The sequence below is a fragment of the Oryx dammah genome, unplaced genomic scaffold (genome assembly GCF_014754425.2).
Source record: "Oryx dammah isolate SB20612 unplaced genomic scaffold, SCBI_Odam_1.1 HiC_scaffold_11050, whole genome shotgun sequence".
In the NCBI taxonomy this organism is placed as follows: domain Eukaryota; kingdom Metazoa; phylum Chordata; class Mammalia; order Artiodactyla; family Bovidae; genus Oryx; species Oryx dammah.
In genome coordinates this window covers 10,605,495-10,630,684 of record NW_024080444.1, presented here as the reverse complement: position 1 = coordinate 10,630,684, position 25,190 = coordinate 10,605,495, and the positions used below count along the sequence as shown (strand labels likewise).

The following is a 25,190-nucleotide window of genomic DNA, read 5'->3' as shown; positions in this document are numbered from 1 at the left end:
TGGAAGATTTTAGACTCTGGTGGTGAAGGAGAGGGAAGAGCAGAGATTTCTAATCTAGACAGCTGGCTGGATGGTGGCGGGAATACAGGAAATGTGCAGGTGTAGACAAGTTGAGTTTGCACAGCCACAGTCCTGGGGGTGATGTGCAAAAGGTGGTTAGGTATGTGGATGCTGAAAGTTCAAGAAAGGTCTAGATTTGGGCATGAGGAATGCAGGGGTGAGCAGTACTGAAGTCATGGAGTGGGTAAGGTCAGCCACAAACGACAGAAAAGAGTAAATCAGGTTGATAGAATCTTGGGGATTCTCCCTTTAAGTGGTAAGGAGAACTCTTAAAAAGGGAGGGTAGGCAGCAACTAGACTTCAGTGGCTGAAATAAATGAGTTAGGAGAGTGGAAGCAGAAAATATTTAGATATCTTTACCACTTGGTGGTAGAAGAAGCCACAAACTGATGGTCTACCAGGCCTTCTGTAAAATACTGAATTTGTTGTCAGGATTTAAATTAAGTAAACTTCTCATAAATCTGGATTTCTGGATTTCCTCAAGAAATAAGGAGATTCAACAACACTGGACAGTTATTTCTGTTTGGCAATAACCAGCAGGAATCACATACAAGCTACTTCATAGTTCTTAGACATAAACTTTTAAGAAAGCAAAGCAAGGCAAGTCTAAACAGTGAACTGGAGCAAAACAGATGAAATTTTGTCTTCAGTTTTGAATGCTGATTTTAGGACCTAGTGACTCAGGTATATTCACACACTGTGGTTTGACACCTGCTTCTACCTTGTGTATTTTTTAGCAAAACCTTTGTCCAGGCTGGAATTTTGCTCCCACTCCTTGTTCCCCTGCCATTAATGTAATGCTATGCCAGTAATCTTTTCTGTGATTCAGTTTTAATCACATCTTCTAAAACCTTTCTCACTCTTCTCTCACATTGACCTACAAGCTAGAAGAAAACAAAGCAAGACTGCATGCCCTTATCCCCATCCAAAAAAGTGAGCAGTTACCTTGGTTCCTAGAGATGGGACATTGTACTATGGAAGAAGTTATTCAAATATTTATTAAATTCTGTAAACGACAGCATCAAAAAGTTACCTGATAAAATGGAAGTCTTCCCTGTACTTTCTTCATTTTGTTTTTATTTGCTGCTGTTGCTTAAATTTTTAAAGAAACAGCATCAGGTTATAAAGGAAAGAGCAGTCATAGCTATGGCTCTGTGAGTTGGGGACCTAAGTTCTGGTCCTGGCTCCACCATGTACTCACTTCCCAGCTGTGTGACCTTGAAGAAGACCAGCTTTGAGTGTCAGTTCCCTCATCTGTAAAACAAGGAGTTTTAGACCAGCCCTGCAGTTTTTAATGGTACTCAGTGGACTAAAAAAATGTGCTTTTGTGGTTCTACAAATATCTGATGCTAATTTCATGGATTCTGGACTACATAGTTCTAAGACTACATACTCACCCATAAATCCAATAAAAAATTCGTTTCTTCTAATCCAAATTGTTTCATTGTTTTTAGTGTCTGACATTACAATCTTCTCTTTTTAAAAATGTCCTGCAGTTTCATAATTAATATGTCAAGATGTATATTTCTTTCCTTTGTTTTTTAAACCCACATTGGGATTTTTAGATCTCAGGATTTGAGTCTCTCAATAATTCTGGAAACTTCTCAGCCTTTATTCCTTCAAATATTGCTTCTTTCTTATTCTACTGCCTTTTAAAATTCCAACTAGATACACATTAGACTGTTTCATCCTGTTCTTTCAGTTTCTTACCCCCTTTTTATCTTTAAGTATTCCTTGACTATATTCCAAGGAATATTTTCAGGTATATTTTCTAGTTTATTGACTCTTCATTTGTGTCTAATCCATTTAATCAATCCACGGAGCTATAATTTCAACAATATGTTTTTCATTGCTAGATATTCTATTTGGATCTTTTTCATATCCATTTGTTCTTTGTTCATGTCTTCAATCTTTTTAGAACACTACCTAAACATATTAAAATCAGCTGCTGTATATGTCATTTCTGATTGTCCTAATACATAAAGTCTTTGCAATTTGGTTTCTGCTGTCTGTTCCCTTTTGGGGCTCTCAACATGGTGCCTACTATTCTTGTTTGCTTAACAAATCTTGGCTGCAAATAACTAATTCATCTGGGAAATTTTTTTGTGTGTAAATGTTTTGCAGCTTGGTATGCAGTTCACAAGATTCATCAGATAAGATTTGAGTTTGTCTTTCCAATATAACTTGGGATACTAGCAACCTACAACCATTTTATATTTAATTCTCTATTTCAGGCTTTTGGAAGCACACAGGTAGTGAGTATGATTTCAAGCTTCCAACACTTGTGGGGGCTGATTTTTCATGTTGTTGCTGTTCAGTCGGTGGTTTGTGTCCAAGTCTTTGCAACTCTATAGTCTGTAGCGTGCCAGCCTTTCCTGTCTTTCACAATCTCCCTGAGTTTGCTCAAACTTATGTCCACTGAGTCAGTAATGGTATCTAGCCAGCTCATCCTCTGTCACCCTCTTCTCTTCCTGCCCTCAGTCTTTCCCAGCATTTTTTCCAATGAAAAGTTGGCTGTTCGCATCAGGTGGCCAAGTATTGGAGCTTCAGCTTCAGCATCAGTCCTTCCAATGAATTTTCAGGGTTGATTTCCTTTAGGATTGACTGCTTTGATCTCCCTGCTGTCCAAGGGACTCTCAAAAGTTTTCTCCAGCACCACAATTCAAAAGCATCAATTCTTAAGCCCTCAGCCTTCTTTATGGTCCAAATCTCACATCTGTTCATGACTACTGGAAAACATAGCTCTGACTGTAAGAACCTTTGTCAGTAAAGTAATGTCTCTGTTTTTTAATACACTGTCTAGGTTTATCATAGCTTTCCTTCCAAGAAATAAGTGTCTTAAACTTCAGGCCTGCAGTACCATCCACAGTGAGTTTGGAGCCCAAGAAAATAAAGTCTGTCACTGTTTCCATTGTTTCCCTATTTGTCATGAAACGATGGGACCAGATGCCATGCTCTTAGTTTCTTGAATGTTGAGCTTTAAGCCCGCTTTTTCACTCTCTTCTTTCACCCTCATCAGGAGGCTCTTTAGTTCCTCTTTGCTTCCTGCCATTAGAGTGGTAACATTTGCAAATCTAAGATTGTTGATATTTCTCCTGGCAATCTTGATTCCAGCTTGTGAGTCATCTAGCCCAGCATTTCACATGAAGTACTCTACATATAAGTTAAATAAGCAGGGTTACAATATACAGCCTTGATGTACTACTCCTTTCCCAATTTTGAACCAGTCTGTTGTTCTATGTACAGTTCTAGCTGTTGCTTCTTGACCTGCATACAGGTTTCTCAGGAGGTAGGTAAGATCTAGTATTTCCATCTCGCCAGGATCCAGCCCTGGTGGATCCAGGGTAATTCGAAGCGGCGATGGTGTCGGTGATCTGATAAGATTATTTATTTAGAGATATAAAGAGAGATTAGGAAAGAATAGTGTAGTGGAGAAAATAGAGGAGAAAAGAGGCTGTATCCCTTGGTTTACACAAGAAGCCAATGAAGTCTCAAGACAAGAGACTTGCACCGTCTACGTAGGCCGCAGGTGCCTTCCCAGTCTCCCAAAGGAGTGGAGATGCAAAGCGCCTCCCGGTTCTGGTCTTAGAAACACACGCAAAATTAATAGACATGGCGAGCCTTTGTGTTCCAGACGGGAATTCAGCCTGAAAAGGAGAATGAGAGAAACGACATGGGGAGACCAGTTTTTCCAGGAACTGATCCAACTCTTTATTTTGGGGGGCAGCTTTTATACCTCAGGTTGTACATAGAGATAAATGGAGAATACAAAGTCATGCAGGGTCAGTAGTCCTGACCTTTGTTGAGACCAGACACTTCTTTATACATACATACAAAGGTCTTAGGTGGTTTTACATCATCTTCTGGCTAGGGGGCCTGCCAACATTTTATGACCCTTTCTTTCTGATAATGGTCAGTCAACCAGAAAACTTTATTTTCTCCAGAGGTGATTTTTCTTAAACCAGGCACCATCCTCCAAAGGCACCAGATAAAGTTGCATTCCTATAGGGCAAAGTTTCAGTGGGCTATAATCAAGAAAAGAATTTACTAGCCTAAGGTCTAACATGATTAATATCAAAGATTATTACTTATTTTTCTCATATGCCAGTTATATCAATTAATGTATATAAGGGACAAGGGATATGTAGACTTAGCAGCAAATATTGGCTCAACAATAAAACCCTCCACCGGTATATTTCTAACAACCCACTAATACTACACTAATAATTTCTAACTTCTCATAAGACTTTGTATTTAGAAAGTTCAAAACATCCCATGCCTCTCATGGTTGGGAGGCTGTGAACAATTATGTGTGGTTGTAAGAGGCCGGACAAACTTGTCAGACAGGCTAGAAAGCCATCAGAAGAGTTTGTGGACTGAAACACTCTGGTTATGCCCAGGAGACTTATTAACTGGAGCTCCAAGTTAACTCCTTTTAGAGGAAGGTGGTGGGGGGGACAGCCCCCCTGTAATGTCAGAAGAGTAGGTGGAAAACATAATGCAGTAAGGCAGGCAGACTCTGGATTTGGGGGTAGATGCTCAAGAAAGTCTAGGGGGACCCCTGAGGCCTGATCCCGGCTTTGCGTTTGTCAGGCCCCTTTCCTCATGACCTTTGCCATGGGCGGGATTCCCCATGCTGGCTCCCGGCACATCTCTTTAAGAATTTTCCAGTTTGTTGTGATCTACACAGACAAAGTCATCAGCACAGTCAATGAAGCAGAAGGAGATGTTTTTCTAGAATTCCCTTGTTTTTTCTATGATTCAACAGATTGGCAATTGGCAAATTGATCTCTGGTTCCTCTGCCTCCTCTAAATCCAGCTTGTACATCTGAAAGTTCTCAGGTCAGGTAGAGTTGAAACTTAGCTTGAAAGATTTTTAGTATTACCTTGTTAGCATGTGAAATGAATATGGTAGTTTGAACATTCTTTCTCATTGCCTTTCTTTGGGACTGGAATGAAAACTGACCTTTTCCAGTCCTGTGGCCACGGCTGAGTTTTCCAAATTGTTGGCATATATTGAGTGCAGCACTTTATATTTTTTAATATAAACTTATTTAATTGGAGGATAATTACTTTACAATACTTTATTGGTTTTGCCATACATCAACATGAATCTGCCATGGGTGTACATGTGTTCCCTATCCCCTCCCACCTCCCTCCCCATACCATCCCTTTGGGTCATCCCAGTGCACCAGCCCCGAGCATCCTGTATCATGCATCGAACCTGGACTGGTGATTGGTTTCACATATGATATTATACATGTTTCAATGCCATTCTCCCAAATCATCCCACCCTCGCCCTCTCACACAGAATCCAAAAGACTGTTCTATACATCTGTGTCTCTTTTGCTGTCTCTCATACAGGGTTATCGTTACCATCTTTCTAAATTCCATATATATGCGTTAGTATACTGTATTGGTGTTTTTCATTCTGGCTTACTTCACTCTGTACAACAGGCTCCAGTTTCATCCACCTGATTAGAACTGATTCACATGTATTCTTTTTAATGGCCGGGTAATACTCCATTGTGTATAGGTACCACAGCTTTCTTATCCATTCGTCTGCTGATGGATATCTAAGTTGCTTCAATGTCCTGGCTACTATAAACAGTGCTGCAATGAACATTGGAGTACACGTGTCTCTTTCAATTCTAGTTTCCTTGGTGTGTATACACAGCAGTGGGATTGCTGGGTCGTATGGCAGTTCTATTTACAGTTTTTTAAGGAATCTCCACACTGTTCTCCATAGTGGCTGTACTAGTTTGCATTCCCACCACAGTGTAAGAGGGTTCCCTTTTCTCCACACCCTCTCCAGAATTTATTGCTTGTAGATTTTTGGATAGCAGACATTCTGACTGGCATGAATTGGTACCTCATTGTGGCTTTGATTTGCATTTCTCTGATAATGAGTGATGTTGAGCATTTTTTCATGTGTTTGTTAGCCATCTGTATGTCTTCTTTGGAGAAATGTCTGTTTAGTTCTTTGGCCCATTTTTTGATTGAGTTGCTTATATTTCTGGAATTGAGCTGCAGGAGTTGGTTGTATATTTTTGAGATTAATTCTTTGTCAGTTGCTTCATTTGTTATTATTTTCTCCCATTCTGAAGGCTGCCTTTTTACCTTATAGTTTCCTTTGTTGTGCAGAAGCTTTTAATTTTAATTAGGTCCCATTTGTTTATTTTTGTTTTTATTTCCAATACTCTGGGAGGTGGGTCACAGTGGATCCTGCTGTGATTTATGTCGGAGAGTGTTTTGCCTACGTTCTCCTCTAGGAATTTTATAGTTTCTGGTCTTATGTTTAGATCTTTAATCCATTTTGAGTTTATTTTTGTGTATGGTGTTAGAAAGCGTCTAGTTTCATTCTTTTACAAGTGGTTGACCAGTTTTCCCAGCACCACTTGTTAAAGAGATTCTCTTTCTCCATTGTATATTCTTGCCTCCTTTGTTGAAGATAAGGTGTCTATAGGTGTGTGGATTTATCTGTGGGCTTTCTATTTTGTTCCATTAATCTATATTTCTGTCTTTGTGCCAGTACCATAGTGTCTTGATGACTGTGGCTTTGTAGTAGAGCCTGAAGTCAGGCAGGTTGATTCCTCCAGTTCCATTCTTCTTTCTCAAGATTGCTTTGGCTATTTGAGTTTTTTTGTATTTCCATACAAATTGTGAAATTATTTTTTCTAGCTCTGTGAAAAATACTGTTGGTAGCTTGATAGGGATTGTATTGAATCTATAGATCGCTTTGGGTAGTATACTCATTTTCACTATATTGATTCTTCTGATCCATGATCACGGTATATTTCTCCATATATTAGTGTCCTCTTTGATTTCTTTCACCAGTATTTTATAGTTTTCTATATATAGGTCTTTTGTTTTTTTAGGTAGATATATTCCTAAGTATTTTATTCTTTTCGTTGCAATGGTGAATGGAATTGTTTCCGTAACTTCTCTTTCTATTTTCTCATTATTAGTGTATAGGAATGCAAGGGATTTCTGTGTGTTGACTAAACTTTACTATATTCATTGATTCAGTTTGGTTCAGTTGAGTTCAGTCGCTCAGTTGTGTCCGACTCTTTGCGACCCCATGAATCGCAGCACGCCAGGCCTCCCTGTCCATCACCAACTCCCAGAGTTCACTCACACTAACATCCATCAAGTCAGTGATGCCATCCAGCCATCTCATCCTCTGTTGTCCCCTTCTCATCCTGCCCCCAATCCCTCCCAGCATCAGAGTCTTTTCCAATGAGTTAACTCTTTGCATGAGGTGGCCAAAGTATTGGAGTTTCAGCTTCAGCATCATTCCTTCCAAAGAAATCCCAGGGCTGATCTCCTTCTGAATGGACTTGTTGGGTCTCCTTGCAGTCCAAGGGACTCTCAAGAGTCTTCTCCAACACCACACTTCAAAAGCATCAATTCTTCAGCACTCAACTTTCTTCACAGTCCAACTCTCACATCCGTACATGACCACTGGAAAAACCATAGCCTTGACTAGACGGACCTTTGTTGGCAAAGTGATGTCTCTGCTTTTGAATATGCTATCTAGGTTGGTCATAAATTTTCTTCCAAGGAGTAAGTGCTCTAGTAATTTTCTGGTGGAGTCTTTAGGGTTTTCTAACGAGAGGATCATGTCATCTGCAAACAGTGAGAGTTTTACTTCTTCTTTTCCATTTTGGATTCCTTTTATTTCTTTTTCTGCTCTGATTGCTGTAGCCAAAACTTCCGGAACTATGTTGAATAGTAGTGGTGAAAGTGGGCACCCTTGTCTTGTTCCTGACTTTAGGGGAAATGCTTTCAATTTTTCACCATTGAGGATAATGTTTGCTGAGGGTTTGTCACATATAGCTTTTATTATATTGAGGTATGTTCCTTCTATTCCTGCTTTCTGGAGAGTTTTTATCATAAATGGATGTTGAATTTTGTCAAAGGCTTTCTCTGCATCTATTGAGATAATCATATGGCTTTTATTTTTCAATTTGTTAATGTGGTGAATTACATTGATTGATTTGCAGATATTGAAGAATCCTTGCATCCCTGGGATAAAGCCCACTTGGTCATGATGTATGATTTTTTAATGTGTTGTTGGATTCTGATTGCTAGAATCTTGTTAAGGATTTTTGCATCTATGTTCATCAGTGATGTTGGCCTATAGTTTTCTTTTTTTGTGGCATCTTTGTCAGGCTTTGGTATTAGGGTGATGGTGGCCTCATAGAATGAGTTTGGAAGTTTACCTTCCTCTGCAAAATTCTGGAAGAGTTTGAGTAGGATAGGTGTTAGCTCTTCTCGAAATTTTTGGTAGAATTCAGCTGTGAAGCCATCTGGACCTGGGCTTTTGTTTGCTGGAAGATTTCTGATTACAGTTTCAATTTCCGTGCTTGTGATGGGTCTGTTAAGATTTTCTATTTCTTCTTGGTTCAGTTTTGGAAAGTTGTACTTTTCTAAGGATTTGTCCATTTCTTCCACGTTGTCCATTTTATTGGCATATAATTGCTGATAGTAGTCTCTTATGATCCTTTGTATTTCTGTGTTGTCTGTTGTGATCTCTCCATTTTCATTTCTAATTTTATTGATTTGACTTTTCTCCCTTTGTTTCTTGATAGGTCTGGCTACTGGTTTGTCAATTTTATTTATCCTCTCAAAGAACCAGCTTTTGGCTTTGTTGATTTTTGCTATGGTCTCTTTTGTTTCTTTTGCATTTATTTCTGCCATAATTTTTAAGATAGCTTTCCTTCTACTAAGCCTGGGGATCGTCATTTCTTCCTTTTCTAGTTGCTTTAGGTGTAGAGTTAGGTTATTTATTTGACTTTTTTCTTGTTTCTTGAGATATGCCTGTATTGCTATGAACCTTCCCCTTAGCACTGCTTTTACAGTGTCCCACAGGTTTTGGGTTGTTGTGTTTTCATTTTCATTCATTTCTATGCATATTTTTATTTCTTTTTTTATTTCTTCTGTGATTTGTTGGTTATTCAGCAGCGTGTTGTTCAGCCTCCATATGTTGGAATTTTTAATAGTTTTTCTCCTGTAATTGAGATCTAATCTTATGCATTGTGGTCAGAAAAGATGCTTGGAATGATTTCAATTTTTTTGAATTTACCAAGGCTAGATTTATGGCCCAGGATGTGATCTATCCTGGAGAAGTTCCTGTGTGCCCTTGAGAAAAAGGTGAAATTCATTATTTTGGGGTGAAATGTCCTATAGATATCAATTAGGTCTGACTAGTCTGTTGTATCATTTAAAGTTTGTGTTTCCTTGTTAATTTTCTGTTTAGTTGACTATCCATAGGTGTGAGTGAGGTATTAAAGTCTCCCACTATTATTGTGTTATTGTTAATTTCCCTTTTATACTTGTTAGCATTTCTCTTACATATTGCAGTGCTCCTATGTTGAGTGCATATATATTTATAATTGTTATATCTTCTTCTTGGATTGATCCTTTGATCATTATGTAGTGTCCTTCTTTGTCTCTTTTCACAGCCTTTGTTTTAAAGTCTACTTTATCTGATATGAGTATTGCTACCCCTGCTTTCTTTTGGTCTCTATTTGTGTGGAATATCTTTTTCCAGCCCTTCACTTTCAGTCTGTATGTGTCCCTTGTTTTGAAGTGGGTCTCTTGTAGACAACATATATAGGGGTCTTGTTTTTGTATCCATTCAGCCAGTCTTTCTCTTTTGGTTGAGGTATTCAACCCATTTACGTTTAAGGTAATTATTGATGTGTGATCCCGTTGAGTTAAATTCACCCATTCCAGTCCATTTTAGTTCACTGATTCCTAGAATGTCGACGTTCACTCTTGCCATCTCTTGCTTGACCACTTCCAATTTGCCTTGATTCATGGACCTGACATTCCAGGTTCCTATGCAATATTGCCCTTTATAGCATCAGACCTTGCTTCTATCACCAGTCACATCCACAGCTGGGTATTGTTTTTGCTTTGGCTCCATCCCTTCATTCTTTCTGGAGTTATTTCTCCACTCATCTCCAGTAGCATATTGGGCACCTACTGACCTGGGGAGTTCCTCTTTCAGTATCCTATCATTTTGCCTTTTCATATTGTTCATGGGGTTCTCAAGGCAAGAATACTGAAGTGGTTTGCCATTCCCTTCTCCAGTGGACCACATTCTGTCAGATCTCTCCACCATGACCCACACGTCTTGGGTTGCCCTGCAGGCATGGCTTGGTTTCATTGAGTTAGACAAGTCTGTGGTCCTAGTGTGATTAGATTGACTAGTTTTCTGTGAGTATGGTTTCAGTGTGTCTGCCCTCTGATGCCCTCTTGCAACACCTACCATCTTACTTGGATTTCTCTTACCTTGGGCATGGGGTATCTCTTCATGGCTGCTCCTTACCTTAGATGAGGGATATCTCCTCACTGCCGCCCTTCCTGACCTTCAACATGGGATAGCTACTACTGCAGGCAGGAATCCCTTAGAAGAAATGGAGTAGCCATCATGGTCAACAAAAGAGTCCGAAATGCAGTACTTGGATGAAAACTCAAAAACGACAGAATGATCTCTGTTCGTCTCCAAGGTAAACCATTCAATATCATGGTAATCCAAGTCTATGCCCCAACCAGTAACACTGAAGAAGCTGAAGTTGAAAGGTTCTGTGAAGACCTACAAGACCTTTTAGAACTAACACCCCCAAAAGTAGGAAGTCAAGAAACACCTGGAGTAACAGGCAAATTTGGCCTTGGAATGCAGAATGAAGCAGGGCAAAGAATAATAGAGTTTTGCCAAGAAAATACACTGGTCATAGCAAACACCCTCTTCCAACACAAGAGAAGACTCTACATATGGACATCACCAGATGGTCAACACCAAAATCAGATTGATTATATTCTTTGCAGCCAAAGATGGAGAAGCTCTATACAGTCAACAAAAACAAGACCAGGAGCTGACTGTGGCTCAGATCATGAACTCCTTATTACCAAATTCAGACTCAAATTGAAGAAACTAGGGAAAACTGCTAGACCATTCAGGTATGACCTAAATAAAATCCCTTATGATTATACAGTGGAAGTGAAAAATAGATTTAAGGGTCTAGATCTGATAGATAGAGTGCCTGATGAACTATGGAATGAGGTTCATGACATTGTACAGGAGACAGGAATCAAGACCATCCCCTTGGAAAAGAAATGTAAAAAAGCAAAATGGCTGTCCGGGGAGGCCTTACAAATAGCTGTGAAAAGAAGAGAGGAAAAAAGCAAAGGAGACAAGGAAAGATATAAGCATCTGAATGCAGAGTTCCAGAGAATAGCAAGAGAGATAAGAAAGCCTTCCTCACGATCAATGCAAAGGAATAGAGGAAAACAACAGAATGGGAAAGACTAGAGATCTCTTCAAGAAAATTAGGGTTACCAAGGGAACATTTCATGCAAAGATGGGTTCAATAAAGGACAGAAATGGTATGGACCTAACAGAAGCAGAAGATATTAAGGAGAGGTGGCAAGAATACATGGAAGAACTGTACAAAAAATATCTTCACGACCTAGATAATCACGATGGTGTGATCACTCATCTAAAGCCAGACATCCTGGAATGTGAAGTCAAGTGGGCCTTGGAAAGCATCGCTATGAACAAAGCTAGTGGAGGTGATGGAATTCCAGTTAAGCTGTTTCAAATCCTGAAAGATGATGCTGTGAAAGTGTTGCACTCAATATGCCAGCAAATTTGGAAACCTCAGCAGTGGCCACAGGACTGGAAAAGGTCAGTTTTCATTCCAATTCCAAAGAAAGGCAATGCAAAAGAATGCTCAAACTACCACACAATTGCACTCATCTCACATGCTAGTAAAGTAATGCTCAAAATTCTCCAAGCCAGGCTTTAGCAATACATGAACCGTGAACTCCCTGATGTTCAAGCTGGTTTTAGAAAAGGCAGAGGAACCAGAGATCAACTTGCCAACATCTGCTGGATCATCGAAAAAGCAAGAGAGTTCCAGAAAAACATCCATTTCTGCTTTATTGACTATGCCAAAGCCTTTGACTGTGTGGATCACAGTAAACTGTGAAAGAGATGGGAATACCAGACCACCTGACCTGCCTCTTGAGAAATCTGTATGCAGGTCAGGAAGCAGCAGTTAGAACTGGACATGGAGCAACAGACTGGTTCCAAATAGGAAAAGGAGTACGTTAAGGCTGTATATTGTCACCCTGCTTATATAACTTCTATGCAGAGTACATCATGAGAAACGCTGGACTGGAAGAAACACAAGCTGGCATCAAGATTGCTGGGAGAAATATCAATAACCTCAGATATGCAGATGACACCACCCTCATGGCAGAAAGTGAAGAGGAGCTAAAAAGCCTCTTGATGAAAGTGAAAGTGGAGAGTGAAAAAGTTGGCCTGAAGCTCAACATTCAGAAGACGAGGATCATGGTATCTGGTCCCATCACTTCATAGGAAATAGATGGGGAAACAGTGTCAGATTTCATTTTTTTGGGCTCCAAAATTACTGCAGATGGTGCTTGCAGCCATGAAATTAAAAGACACTTACTCCTTGGAAGAAAAGTTATGACCAACCTAGATAGCATATTCAAAAGCAGAGACATTACTTTGCTGACTAAGGTCCATCTAGTCAAGGCTATGGTTTTTCCTGTGGTCATGTATGGATGTGAGAGTTGGACTGTGAAGAAGGTACAGCGCGGAAGAATTGATGCTTTTGAAGTGTGGTGTTGGAGAAGACTCTTGAGAGTCCCTTGGACTGCAAGGAGATCCAGCCAGTCCATTCTGAAGATCAGCCCTGGGATTTCTTTGGAAGGAATGATGCTAAAGCTGGAAGTCCAGTACTTTGGCCACCTCATGCGAAGAGTTGACTCATTGGAAAAGACTCTGATGCTGGGAGGGATTGGGGGCAGGAGGAGAAGGGGACGACAGAGGATGAGATGGCTGTATGGCATCACGGACTCGATGGACGTGAGTGTGAGTGAACTCTGGGAGTTGGTGATGGACAGGGAGGCCTGGCGTGCTACGATTCATGGGGTTGCAAAGGTCGGACACGACTGAGTGACTGAACTTAACTGTGATCCCGTTGCCATTTACTTTATTGTTTTGGGTTCGGGTTTATACACCCTTTTTGTGTTTCCTGTCTAGAGAAGATCCTTTAGCATTTGCTGGAGAGCAGGTTTGGTGGTGCTGAATTCTCTCAGTTATTGCTTGCTTGTCTGTAAAGCTTTTGATTTCTCCTTCATATTTGAATGAGATCCTTGCTGGGTACAGTAATCTGGGCTGTAGGTTATTTTCTTTCATCACTTTAAGTATGTCCTGCCATTCCCTCCTGGCCTGAAGAGTTTCTATTGAAAGATCAGCTAGTATCCTTATGGGAATCCCTTTGTGTGTATTTGTTGTTTTCCCCTTGCTGCTTTTAATATTTGTTCTTTGTGTTTGATCTTTATTAATGTGATTAATATGTGTCTTGGGGTGTTTTGCCTTGGGTTTATCCTGTTTGGGACTCTCTGGGTTTCTTGGACTTGGGTGATTATTTCCTTCCCCATTTTAGGGAAGTTTTCAACTATTATCTCCTCAAGTATTTTCTCATGGTCCTTCTTTTTCTCTTCTTCTGGGACTCCTATGACTCGAATGTTGGAGCATTTAATATTGTCCTGGAGGTCTCTGAGATTGTCCTCATTTCTTTTAATTCATTTTTCTTTTTTCCTCTCTGATTCATTTATGTCTACCATTCTGTCTTCTACCTCACTAATCCTATCTTCTGCCTTCATTATTCTACTATTTGTTCCCTCCAGAGTGTTTTTGATCTCATTTATTGCATTATTCATTACATATTGACTCTTTTTTATTTCTTCTAGGTCCTTGTTAAACCTTTCTTGCATCTTCTCAATCCTTGTCTCCAGGCTATTTATCTGTGATTCCATTTTGTTTTCAAGATTTTGGATCATTTTCACTATCATTATTTTTAATTCTTTATCAGGTAGATTCCTTATCTCTTCCTCTTCTGTTTGGTTTGGTGGGCATTTTTCCTGTTCCTTTACCTGCTGGGTATTCCTCTGTCTCTTCATCTTGTTTATATTGCTGTGTTTGGGGTGGCCTTTCTGTATTCTGGCAGTTTGTGGAGTTCTCTTTATTGTGGAGTTTCCTCACTGTGAGTGGGGTTGTACAGGTGGCTTGTCAAGGTTTCCTGGTTAGGGAAGCTTGTGTTGGTGTTCTGGTGGGTGGAGCTGGATTTCTTCTCTCTGGAGTGCAATGAATTATCCAGTAATGAGTTATGAAATGTCAGTGGGTTTGGAGTGACTTTGGGCAGCCTGTATATTGAAGCTCAGGGCTATGTCCCTGCATTGCTGGAGAATTTGCATGGTAGGTCTTGCTTTGGAACTTGTTGGCCCTTGGGTGGTGCTTGGTTTCAGTTTAGGTATGGAGGCATTTGATGAGCTCCTGTTGATTAATGTTCCCTGGAGTCAGGAGTTCTCTGGTGTTCTCAGGATTTGGACTGAAGCCTCCTGCTTCTGGTTTTCAGTCTTATTTTTACAGTAGCCTCAAGACTTCTCCATCTATAAAGCACCATTGATAAAACATCTAGGTTAAAGATGAAAAGTTTCTGCACAGTGAGGGACACCCAGAGAAGTTCACAGAGTTACATGGAGAAGAGAAGAGGGAGGAGGGAGATAGAGGTGACCCGGATGAGATGAGGTGGAATCAAAAGAGGAGAGAGAAAGCTAGCCAGTAATCACTTCCTTACGTGTGCTCCATAGTCTGGACTGCACAGAGATGTTCACGGAGTTACACAAAGAGAAGAGGGAGGAAGGAGACAGAGGTGGCCAGGAGGATAAAGGGGGGAATCAAAAGGAGAGAGACAGATCCAGCCAGTAATCAGTTCCCTAAGTGTTCTCCACTGTCTGGAATACACAAAGAGATTCACAGAGTTGGGTAGAGAAGAGAAGGGGGAGGGAGGAGATAGAGGCGACCTGGTGGAGAAAAAGGAGAGTCCAAAGGGGAAGAGAGCAGTCAAGCCAGTAATCTCGCTCCCAAGTAAGAATGGGTACTGAAGATTGGGTTCTTAAAAGTACAAAATTGATAACAAATACCAAAAGTCAAAGATTAAAAATCTAGAGTAGAGGTTGCATTTTCAAAAATACAATATTAAAGAAAAAAGTCACAAAAATTATAATATATATATGAAGTTTGCTTTAAAAATAGGGTCTCTCTTTTTTTTTTTGCAAAGTAATAGTAGGTTACAAAAATGAAAATTAAAGGAGTAATACAAAACTTAAAAATAAAAAAAGATTAAAGAATGATAGTAAAAATAGTAAAAATATATCTAGGACTTTCTCTGGTGTTGTTATGGGCAGTGTGGGGTCGGTTCATTTTCGGATAGTTCCTTGATCCGGCTTATATTTCTCAAGATCTATAGGCCCTTTCCTAGGTAGTCAGTACTAACTACAGGGTTTTAATCAATTGCACCTCTCACTTCCAAGGATGTTCCCTATATTTTAGCTTCTTCTGTTTGCTGGTCTCTTCAGTGTCTAATTTCCACCCTGACACAAGGGGGCAGTGGTGGACACTTTTTTAGGCTCACTTGTTCAGTCGTACTGTGGGGAGGGAGGGACGCTGCAAACAAATAACACTGGCATGTGCTCACAGTGTCTCGGCCACACTGGGTTTGTCCCCACTCACTGCGTGTGTGGTTTCCCTGTCAACACTGCTTAGGCTAGGTTGCTCTGCCGGGAACTGAGGCCAGCCCTGGGTTGTATACACTTCCCAGGGCTAAGCTGCTCAGGTTCAGGTATTCGGGTAGGCCTCAGAGGCGCAGACTTGGTTGGGCCTGCGTTTTGTGCCCTTCCCAGGTCCGAGCAGCTCAGGTGACCAGGTGTTTGGCAAGCATGGTCGCTGTGACTTATCACCTCCCTCGTCCCTGCCACTCAGTTTTCTGGGTGTACAACTGGCGCACCTTCTCAGGCGGATGTTGAGCATCCAGAATCCCAAGAAGTCTTGGTTAGCAACGAAGCCTGTTTGCAGTTTGGTAGATAATGCCTCTGTGGGGCCATGATTGCCCCTTCTGGCTTTGGCTGCACTCACCTGCCCATCCTTTGTTCTGTGAGCGGGCCTGGTGGTGTCTTAAGTTAGGGCTTTTCAAGTGGTAGCTATCCCACAGTCTGGTTTTCTACCTCAAGTTAGTTCCCTCGGATTGCCCTTGGGGCATTCAGGCCCGGTCCTTACTCTAAGCAATGCAGCCCGCGCCTCCCTGCCCAGCCCCGGCTTGCTAGTGGCAGATGCAGGCGTCTGTGCTGCTTCTCCGCTGGGGGAGTTACCGTTGGGCACGTGATCTGTGGGTTTTAATTCTTTATTTATTTTTCCTCCTGGTTATGTTGCCCTCTATGGTTCCAAGACTCACCACAGACTCGGCAGTGAGAGTGTTTCCTGGTGTTTGGAAACTTCTCTCTTTTTTAAGACTCCCTTCCTGGGACAGAGCTCTATCTTTTATATTTTTTCCTACCTCCTTTCTAAGACAATGGGCTGCTTTTCTGGGTGCCTGATGTCCTCTGCTGTCATTCAGAAGTTGTTTTGTGGAATTTACTCAGCGTTCAAATGTTCTTTTGATGAATTTGTGGGGGAGAAAGTGGTCTCCCTGTCTTATTCCTCTGCCATCTTAGGACCGCACCCCCGAGTGCAGCACTTTAAAAGCATCATCTTTTAGGATTTTAAACAGCTCAGCTGGAACCCCATCACCTCTACTAGTTTTTTTTTTTTTTTTTTTTCACAGTAAAGCTTCCTGCGGCCCACTTGACCTCATACTCCAGGATGTCTGGCTCTAGGTGAGTGACCAAACCATTGTGGTTATCTGGTCATTGATATTTTTTCTGTATAGTTTTTCTGTATATTCTTGCCACCTCTTCTTAATCTCTTCTGCTTCTGTTAGGTCCTCACCATTTCTGTCCTTTATTGTGCCCATCTTTGCATGAAATGTTCCCTTAGTATCTCCAATTAAAGAGATCTCTAGTCTTTTTCATTCTATTGTTTTCCTCTGTGTATTTGCATTGTTCAGTTAAGAAGGCTTTCTTATCTCTTCTTGCTAGTCTATGGATCTCTGCATTCAGTTGGGTATATCTTTCCTTTTCTCCTTTGCTTTTCACTTCTTTTCTCAGCTACTTGTAAGGCCTCCTCAGACAACCACTTTGCCTTTTTCCGTTTCTTTTTCTTTGGGATGGCTTTGGTCACCACCTCCTGTACGATGTTAGGAACCTCTGTCCATAGTTCTTCAGACATTCTGTCTACCAGATCTAATTCCTTGAATCTATTTGCCGCATATGTGAGGCATGAGGTGGGGCAACCAAAGGGAATAAAACAACACATTGAACTGAATAATTCAAAACGTTGATCACACTAAAACCACAGAGCCAGAGACTAAACATAAAGTCAGTTTCTTTAAATGCTTTAGAACAAGCACTGACCCAAGAACAAGAAGACCTGGATTCTATCAGGTTGAGTCATATAAAAGTGTTATTTTTATAGGTCAAAATTCAATAGTACCAGTTTCATATTGCTCAACCCACAGTTCCTGCTACACCACTCTGTGGTGATCTTTGGGACATGGATAGGGCTTCCACATCTGTCCAGCTGATGATGCCTGCCTTGCCTAGTTTGTAGGGTTTCTGCAAGGACCTATACAAATTATACAACATTTTACTGAGTGTCTTCTTATGAGTAGTTGCTTGGAAAACAAAAAATGACTAAGGTATAATGTTCGTTCCCAAGGAGCTAACAGCCAATGGAGGAAACAAAGAGAAACAACATTGGATATGATAAGCAAGTAAGGAAGGAAGCAATAAATTCTATTGGATTGGTAGACAAAATCATTTCAATTGAGCTCTAAAGGTTAAATAGAAGTTTCCCATGTAAAGGGGAAGAGACAAATTTAGCAAGAGGAACAACTTGAACAAGGCATGCAGGTGTGAAAGTGCATGGTAACTTGAGGAACAGTAAATCATCAAGTGGGTCTAAAATGTACAGGGTAATGAGGAAAGGGGTGTGTGAGGCCAGAAAGTTTGAAGGGGTGGGTCACACCAGGGTATAAAAATGATTGGATAAGATGCATCTAGAGGAACTGTAAGAAAGCATAGAGTGTTTTACAAATGCTGTTATTTACCTTGAATACATAAAAGAAAGTTTCCCTGAAAACTCACACCATCCCTCCCTGAAACTCACATCATCCCTTCCCTGAAAACTCACAAAAGGTTTGGCTTGAGTCATAGATTGATTTGCCAGATTTCTTAAAGAGTGTTTCCTCTCCCTAGGAGGCACTTAGAAATTTTTAGAGTGGTGGGGAGTGGAGACCAGGAAGTGATTCAGTTTGAGTGCTATCTTATTGTTGCCCCCTTCTTCCATATCAGTTAGTCTGATCTCCCCCAAGAAAGAATTAAAGCCACCACAAACAATGGAGGAGAGGGTCAGTGTAAGCACACTTCCCTCTTATCTTTTCCCTTCTGCTTCCCTGTAAAATCTCTCAGAATTAAGGCATTCAGTGTTGCCAAGCTTAGACATATTTTCCATTTCCCCTCTCTCCTACCAGCCAGGATCAATTTTGGGGTGCTGACTTCTTTCAATAATTTTCTTGTACCCAACAATGGGTTAGTATAATTCCACCATACCCTCAGAGTTCCTCTGCACAAACAAGAACATGCAAGCCTGACAACACCGTGAATGGAATTGAAGGCCCAGGAATTCAATTTCACCTTATTCTACCAATGGCTCCCATGGAATAAGAGAAAGAACCAAATGGACTTGATTTCAAATTCTGCCTTTGCTACTTACTGACTATGTGGCCTTTTGCAAGACAGTTAATCACTCTGAGTCTCTATTTCCTCACTTCTAAAATGGAGGAAATAATATCAAATACTGGTGATATGGTGACTATTATAAACAATGTATGTAAAATATCTGATCCACAGAAGATGCCCAAGATACTGTAACTGTTATCACCATTAGTGTTATCGCCACCACCATCATTATTAAGAGTCTGAACTAATGCAGACTCCCTGTTGGTCTCATTCCTTCTCTCTTACTGCCCTCCATCTGTTCCTCACATGGCAGCCAGAGCACTCTTTAAAAAACTAAGTCATATTCCACCTTACTTAAAACCCTTCTTTGGCTTCCCATTGCACTTTGAATGAAATCCAACTCCTTCCCCTGGCCTCCAGGGCCCAGCCCTACTTGGTTTCTTCCTCCTTCCATCTCCAACCCCATTACATTGTACTCTCCCAATTGCCCAATCTGCTCCAGCCACACTGGTGCTCTTAGTTCCCTAAAAGCTGCAAGTTCTGTCAGGGCCTTTGCCCCTGGCATTTTCTCTATCCAGAAGGCATCCTCTGTCCTCTTTCAGCCATATGTTCTTCACACCCTTTGGGCACAGCTTAAATGCCACCTTCTCTGACCACACTATCTTAGTTCCATTCTAGTCCTAAACTTCCTCATCAATCTAATTCTTATTTATCATATTGATTTATTTGCATGGTTTATTTTCTCAAAATATATCTCCCCCCAAAAGAATAAACTCCAGGAGGGCAGGAAGAAGTTTGCTTTATTCACTACTGTATCCCTAGCACCTAGCTGAGCACTAGAAAAGTGTTTGATTTATTATTGTTATTCTTAGCACTCTGTGCAGATACAAATCCATACGACTTGTGAACTCGGGACCTCAGAGAGGTTGGGATTTCTCTATAATGATTACTAGCTATATTTCTTTTCAAAGTATTTAACTACTTTGTAGGACATCAAAGATTAAACTTTCTATTTTCTGTATCATCCAAATTGTCCATAATGAACATAGATTTTTAATAAAAATTTCTCATAAACTCTGCATTTTAACAAGACTCCTCACTCCAATTTGATTAAATTCATTTATTTTAAAAGTAAAATCCACAAAAAGGAAAGAAAGACCAGCAGCCAACTTAACACTCTTAAGGGTATCAGTTTTTGGAAAAGAGAAATTGCTAATAAAACCTGATATATATTGCTAATCAAACCTGATATATGAGACATTTACTGATTCAATAAACAATTTTCCATTTGATCAAATGTAGATTATATGACAAAGTAAAATGAAAACTGTTGTGCAGTGTCCCATGGGTTAATGCTGATGGAATACATAGTCCCTGGGAACTAATGGGCACTCACTATTTGTGGAATGTGGGTTTCTGGAAGCCTTCTCCAGCCAAAGAAGCAATCATACACATGGCAACTTTGGAAATGATAATATCACATACATTTTTGTTGTTGTTGTTTTTGCTCAGAAATGAATTTCTTTTTAAGACATTATTCCTTGATTAAAATCTCATTTCAGGTTTTTATTTTACTTTTTTTGATTTAGTGTTAGTCGCTCAGTCGTATCTGACTCTCGGTGACCCTATGGACTGTAGCCAGCAAGGCTCCTCTGTCCATGGAATTCTCCAGGCAAGAATACTGGAGTGGGTGGCGATTTCCTTCAGGGTTTAGTGATTTAAATGTATGTCATTTCCTCTGGAATGTTCCTCTCCACTACACATACACTCTTACCCTCTTCTTCCTCCTTCTTTCTTAAAAAGTTCCTTTTCTTTCCTTGTATTGTCTATAACATGGCTTTCCCCTGGTGACACCACTATTCTTAAACCCACTCTCCTTCATTGTGTGCCCATTTCCCAGCACCAATACAGGAAGTGGCACATTTCTCATTTTCCACTGCCCTTGGTAACCTCAACCCCGGGCCCAACTACTTATGTTAATGTCTTTCCATTCTGGTTACCAGGGATCCCAACATCCTTTTCTGTTTGAGTTGCCTCCTCTATCATCACCCTCAGTTGACTTCATTGCCTGTTTTAATGATTCTTTAGTCCTCTACAAGGCTTTGCTGGTGGCTCAGATGGTAAAGAACCCACCTGCAATGCACAGCTCCCTGACAAAGCCTCATCCTGACCACCATTATCATCAGAACATCTCCACCTCCAAGATAAGAACACTGGAATTCACCTGTTTATAATATAAAACAAGCTCCTGTATTTTTACTTCTCCCACTCCCATTTTTAAAACCTTTAGAAATTGTGCTAAAATGTAACAATAAATATAATACATCTGATCTTCATTTTAATCATTTTAAGTGTATATGAAATACACTGACATTAGTGAGCAACCATCATAATCCAGCTCCAAAATTTTTTTAATCTTCCCCAAATGAAACTTGATATCCATGAACAGTATTACCCCATTCCCTAGTTAAGTCTTTTAAGCATATTTATATTTCCCTTAATCACTGTAAAGCTTCTCACAACCTACTTTATGAAGAAGAATCAGGCCATTTTACAAGACCCTCAAGTTCATGTTCCTAGACCTGACATTTCACATCTCCCTCATTCTCTCACTTTTCCTCCTCTCCTGCACAAAGAAATATGCCCCCTCCTTTTCAAAGCTGACCTTCCACTAGTATTCTTTCCCCCTCTCTTTTCTCTGTCTCCTCTGGGACTTTGATATAGAAAACTATTTATATAGTTTTGATATAGAAAACTATATCAGTTTTCTCTTTCTCATTCACTACTTTCTCTCTACATTGAAATACACCTAGGAGTTTAATATTCTAATAAAAACTAATAACGTGTTAAATTTTACTATGTTCTAGCTATTATGCTAAGTGCTTAAAATGTACCTCCTTATATAATTCTCATAAAAATCCCATGAGTTCAAACTATTATAAGAAAAAGTGTTATTATGAGGAAACTGAGGCTTTGGAGACATCAAGTAACTTGCCCTAGACTTTTCACCTGACTAGTTAGCAGCATCCTCCCTTCTCCATGCTGCTGTCAAGATACCATTCTCTCTGTGTTTCCCTTTCATTACTGTACTTTTTAAAAAGTCTTTCTCCTTTCTTCTTCACACTGTGCAGTGCACTACAGTTTCCTACCGTGCCTAAAGGACTCTCTCCAAGGCCTCTAATCTGCTAGTTCTCTGCACTGCTCATCAAATGTTCCTTTTTGAGAGGATCTGCTTTCTTAGCCTTCATAATATGACCTGTTTTTTTGTCCTTCTCTTTCTGATCTTCTTTGCTAACTCCTTTTCTTCTCTTACCCCTTAAATGTAAGAGTCTCCACAGTTCCATCTAGACACAGCTTTCTCTTCCTGTTCCACACTCAGCTGAGCCAATCTCACTTTGCTCCCACATAATCAACAGTTATGCTTTCACAAATGAACAAATCCACATGGCTAAGTCTGGCCTTCTCAACCCACAACCCAGCTCCAGCTCCCTGCTGAAATTTCCATATAATTGTTCCTTAAGTTTGAGATACCATTTGCCCCATATTACTCATTACTTGTTCCTGTCAATGAACTCTTCACCTGAGTTTCCTACCCAGACCACTGGCACCAATTTCACTTCCCTTTGCCTTCCCTTCCCCTGTCCAGAGCTAATACACCCACATCCAAAAAGAGCTATGGAGGCTCTGTGGCAGACACAACACTCAACTGCGAGTGAACTTTTGTTCTAATCCTGACTCAGCCACTAAAGACCTATGCAACAATGGAAGTAGGACCAGGGATCTCTGGGGCCCTTTCTCATTCAACATTCAAGGATTCTTATGAAATATGCCTGAAGCACTAATCACATTCATCCCCTCCTGACTGCTCTCACTGACACTGCCCTAGCTCTATCCTCACTGCTTTTTGCCTGGGTTATTTAATTGGCCTCCTAACTGGCATTCTTTCCTTTCTTCTAGTCCTTCATACAGCCATAAAATTACATTCATAAAACACATCTTTGATATTTCTCACTTGCTTAAAAAACTTATAAAAGATTCCTGTTATCTACAGAGTAAAAGTCAAACTCCTTACCATTATATTCACAGCTCCTTGAATTCTACTCCCCACATAACATATGAAGCCTCACTTTATCTAAATTGGATTACAAAGGTGTTTGAGATAAGCATTTGAGGAAAAAAAAATCCCTAAATTACTCTTTATACTAGACATAATATGGGATTAAAGATTTAAATATTAAATAGTAAAGAATAAAACTTTTAGAAAGTGGCATGATAAGTTAATTTATTATTTTTGAGCAGGGGGTGTCTTCAAAGCAGGACACAAAATCCAGAAGTTATAGAAGGAAAAGTTGATTAAAATTTACAACATAACATGGGTGTACCTATGCCTGATTCTTGATGTTTGACAGAAAACCACAAAATTCTGTAAAGCAATTATCCTTCAATTAAAAAATAAATAAATTGGCAAAAAAATCAATCAAACATGAGTAAACCTATGGCTGATCATCTTGATGTTTGCTAGAAACCAGTGCAACACTGTAAAGCAATTATCCTTCAATTAAAAATAATAAAAATTTTAAATATCTTAAAAAAATTGCCACATAATACTGGAAAACTTTTATGAAAAAATATTTTAAATGCAATTAATAAAGTAATAATCAGTACTGGGGAAATTTTTTCACAGACAACAATTTTACCTCTTAATTTACAAAGAGTTCATATAAGTCATTAATTTACAGACGATGACAACAAATATATTTTTTAAAAAAATGTTAAATCTCACTAAATAATTAAAGAAACAAAATTCAAAACCATGAGCTATTTCCCACTCTTTAGAAAGCAAACATTTTAAAGGTGGTGACCTCCCCTACCCCCACTGGACCCCTGATGCTAAGGCAATGGAGAAAGGGCATGAACTTGAATTGCTGAAATTACAAATCAATACAAACTTTTTGAAGTCAGTTGGATAATATCTATCAAAATATAAGATGCTTATCCAGAAATCTTGCTACAAGGAATGTATGCTACCAATGAACTTCCAAAGGCTTACCAGAATCACAACACACAAACACACACACACATAGACCTGTCAGTTACAACACTGGTTATAGCAGAAAAGAAGAAAAGGGGAAAACTGGAAATGGCCAAAGAATTAATAAATACAAGATTGCTTATAGTATATTTATATGATTATATATATTGTTGTTGCGGTCCTGTAATGGACTGGAACCTGGTGGTCCAGAGTTGATGTTAAGAAAGTGAAAGAGAGAAAGAGAGAGAGAAAGAAAGGCAGACAGACATGGGGACCCAAGCTCTGATGGAGCAAGGGTGCTTTATTAGCAGAAATGCAGGCTTATATATCTTTACAACAGACTGGTTCCAAATAGGAAAAGGAGTACGTCAAGGCTGTATATTGTCACCCTGCTTATTTAACTTCTATGCAGAGTACATCATGAGAAACGCTGGGCTGGAAGAAGCACAAGCTGGCATCAAGATTGCTGGGAGAAATATCAATAACCTCAGATATGCAGATGACACCACCCTTATGGCAGAAAGTGAAGAGGAACTAAAGAGCCTCTTGATGAAAGTGAAAGAGGAGAGTGAAAAAGTTGGCCTAAAGCTCAACATTCAGAAAACGAAGATCATGGCATCTAGTCCCATCACTTCATGGGAAATAGATGGGGAAACAGTGCAAACAGTGTCAGACTTTATTTTTTGGGCTCCAGAATCACTGCAGATGGTGACTGCAGCCATAAAATTAAAAGATGCTTATTCCTTGGAAGATAGTTATGACCAACCTAGATAGCATATTGAAAAGCAGAGATGTTACTTTGCCAACAAAGGTCCATCTAGTCAAGGCTATTTCCTGTGGTCATGTATGGATGTGAGAGTTGGACTGTGAAGAAAGCTGAGCACTGAAGAATTGATGCTTTTGAAGTATGGTGTTGGAAAAGACTCTTGAGAGTCCCTTGGACTGCAAGGAGACCCAAGCAGTCCATTCTGAAGGAGATCAGCCCTGGGATTTCTTTGGAAGGAATGATGCTAAAGCTGAATGTCCAGTACTTTGGCCACCTCATGCGAAGAGTTGACTCACTGGAAAAGACTCTGATGCTGGGAGGGATTGGGGGCAGGAGGAGAAGGGGAAGACAGAGGATGAGATGGCTGGATTGCATCACTGACTCAATGCACATGAGTCTGAGTAAACTCCGGGAGTTAGTAATGGACAGGGAGGCCTGGTGTGCTGCGATTCATGGGGCCACAAAGAGTCAGACATGACTGAGCGACTGAACTGAACTGAATACATACAAGGTCGCTGATGCTGAAAAGAGTCGCTGCATGTCTCATCCTATGACTTCAGTCCTGAGAACTGCGTGCAGCTCTACTCGTTCTCGGAATAGGAACAAATAAGG

General features: G+C 40.1%; 1 protein-coding gene across 6 annotated transcripts in view; it reads left to right on the top strand.

Annotated features, from left to right (window-relative positions):
• Positions 1-25,190, top strand: part of LOC120860215 (interleukin-33-like) — a 161,201-nt gene that overhangs the window by 113,831 nt on the left and 22,180 nt on the right. For 2 of the 6 annotated variants that reach the window (XM_040235998.1, XM_040235994.1), the window contains exon 1: positions 16,767-16,818. The exons of 3 other annotated variants lie outside the window; for them this stretch is intronic. The gene's annotated coding sequence lies outside the window, so the exon portion shown is untranslated. Of the gene's footprint in view, positions 1-16,766; positions 16,819-21,696; positions 22,548-25,190 lie in introns of those variants that run through there. One more of the 6 variants, XM_040235995.1, reaches the window with a different exon arrangement.